The sequence below is a fragment of the Aplysia californica genome, unplaced genomic scaffold, assembly GCF_000002075.1.
Source record: "Aplysia californica isolate F4 #8 unplaced genomic scaffold, AplCal3.0 scaffold00066, whole genome shotgun sequence".
In the NCBI taxonomy this organism is placed as follows: Eukaryota; Metazoa; Mollusca; class Gastropoda; order Aplysiida; family Aplysiidae; genus Aplysia; species Aplysia californica.
In genome coordinates, this window is record NW_004797336.1 from 1,375,623 (window position 1) to 1,378,195 (window position 2,573).

Genomic DNA, 2,573 nt, shown 5'->3' on the forward strand with positions numbered 1-2,573 from the left:
GGGGGTGGTCAATCCCCGTCAATCCCCGTGAGCGTGCGGTTTGGGGGGCACGCAAGCACGCGGAAAAGAAAGAGAAAAAAGAGAGAGAAAGAGAGAGAGAAAGAGAGAGAGAGAAAGAGAGAGAGAGAGAGAGAGAGAGAGAGAGAGAGAGAGAGAGAGAGAGAGAGAGAGAGAGAGAGAGAGAGAGTACCGTACAAAGCTTTGGAATAAAATATATTTTGGCTGCAAGTTGAGCTGTATGTCGGACAACTTCACAGAACTTTGGTAATGCTTTCTTGGACTTCTGGAATTGATAAGCCATTACGATCCTCTCCTTGCAGAACATCTTAGAAAAGTTGAAAAATGATATAAGGAAGAAAGGCACCTACAAGTTCACTATCTATCACCAGAAAGTCAAAATGAATTGATCCAATGTCATGTTGTGCATCAAAAGGGACAGACATGATTTTGAATGAAAGAGCGGAAACGATATATTACTCCAATATCGTTGATGCAACACCAGACCCTTCACACGACGAGCAAACGGGTTTTATTTTGCGTTATATTCACTTGGACAGTGATGCAAATGTCTACAAAGTACAATGTAGAAGAGGAATTTCAGGAATGTGTAGATTGTAACAAGAAAACAGGAGAAGACATCGCTAAATTTATCCTTGATACAATGAATGAAAAAAAAACATACCAATTACAGACTGCCGAGGCCAAGCTACGACAACGGTAGCAACATGTGTGATCTGTCTGTATAATGGTGTACAAGCTCACATTTTAAAACAGTGTTCACCTGCCACATACTCTCTCTGTGGCTGTCATAGTTTGAATTTATGTGGTGTGCATTCTGCAGAAAGCTGTTCAACGGTCATAACTTTCTTTGCAGTTGTACAGAAGCTGTATAACATTTTTAGCTCCAGTCCACAAAGGTGGGAAATTTGGAAGCAAAACTTTCCCAGCTCTTTGCACAGTATGTCTCAGACACGTTGGTCAGCACGTGTTGACAGTGTCAGGCCTTTTGCGGCTCGCATCGGGGGACTGAGGAAAGCTGTTCAAACTGTTCTTCAAATGAACCTCCACCCAGAAACACGTTCAGATTTGATTGGTATTCTTAAGTACTTTGCATCATTAGAATGTGTGATAATGGCATCTGTTTGGCTCAAAATGCAATCGATCTCAGAAATACAGTGTTTCAAGCACGAGATGCGACGCTTGACGTTGAGGTGGCAAATATCAATAGTCAGGTTAAAGATTTGAAAAGCTTACGACCCCATTGACATGGCACTGGACTCTGTAGAAAATTCCCCTAACAAATCTTTCCTTATCCTTTCTGACTCTCTGTCTTGCATCACCTCACTCACAAACTACACACTCCTACACCCAAAAATAGTTAGGCTACAACAGAAAATCCATACACTATCCGAAACAGGAAAAAACATCATGTTCGCATGGATACCCAGCCATGTGGGCATCCGAGGAAACGAGCAGGTAGACGACCTGGAGAAAGAAAGCTTCATCCCTTCTGCTGGGATCAACGAAAAACACTCTCCCACAGACTGACTTTAGAAATAAAGTCAAAAAGTACACCTCCAGTCTGTGGGAGAGCCACTGGGAAAACCAGAAAAATAATAAATTATATGAAATTAAACCCAGACTAGAACAGCGAAATCCTTCGGATCTCTCCAGAAGAGACGAAGTCATTTTTACTCGATTGCGCATCGGACACACGGCCCTGACCCACAAATACCTCCTACAGGGAGAGGAGAAGCCGTTCTGTGTCGGATGCGACACAGATTTTACCATTAGACACATTTTAACAGAATGTCTAGACTTTGGAGAGATCCGAAGGAAATATTATAAATGCAAGAAATTGCAGGATATTTTTTCCGTCGTTGTTCCCAGCAGAATTTAAAATTTTATAAAGGCCATTGGCCTTTATGGCGAGTTGTAGAGTGAATTTGATATTATTAAAAAGTTTTATTGTTACTTAAAAGTTGTTTTAGATCACAAATGTATTTACACCAAATTTGAATATTTTAACTTTTTAGCATTTTAAAGTAAATTAGTTAGCCAGTCGTGAAGTGAACTTTCGCAGAGGTGAAACAACTTGTGTTTCGCGCGCTCATATGTCCTTAGCAGTTGCGAGCGCCGTAAAACCTTATACTATACATACAAAGCTTACGAAATGAATGAGACGCAATCTTGAGTGAGTCCAAATTAGTAGCAGATAACTGTGAGATTGAGCATGCATTCGCCGAAACAGCAAAACGACAAAAGAAAAGGAAACATTTTGAAGACGGGGTAGAGGATGTAACAGACTACCAAAATCCCGAGAACAAATTCAAACATGAAGTTTTTTATGTCCTCATTGACTGCCTTCTTGGAAATTTGACAACAAGGTATAATGCATTGACAAAACTCGGTTCGTTATTTAGTGTTTTATGGAAGTATCTCCAAGCACGGAACCAGCACAGGAATCAAAAGAACCAAGTTCCAAGTAAGTCTCTTGGATGGACACAAGAAAGAAGGGTTTCAACTGCAGCCGAGGAACAGATTTTAACCTCTGGCTGATCTTGACAGGGAGG

At 40.9% G+C, this 2,573-nt stretch overlaps 1 protein-coding gene across 1 annotated transcript in view; it reads left to right on the forward strand.

Annotated features, from left to right (window-relative positions):
• Positions 1–2,573, forward strand: part of LOC118477331 (MAM and LDL-receptor class A domain-containing protein 1-like) — an 8,795-nt gene that overhangs the window by 5,916 nt on the left and 306 nt on the right. The window lies entirely within an intron of this gene.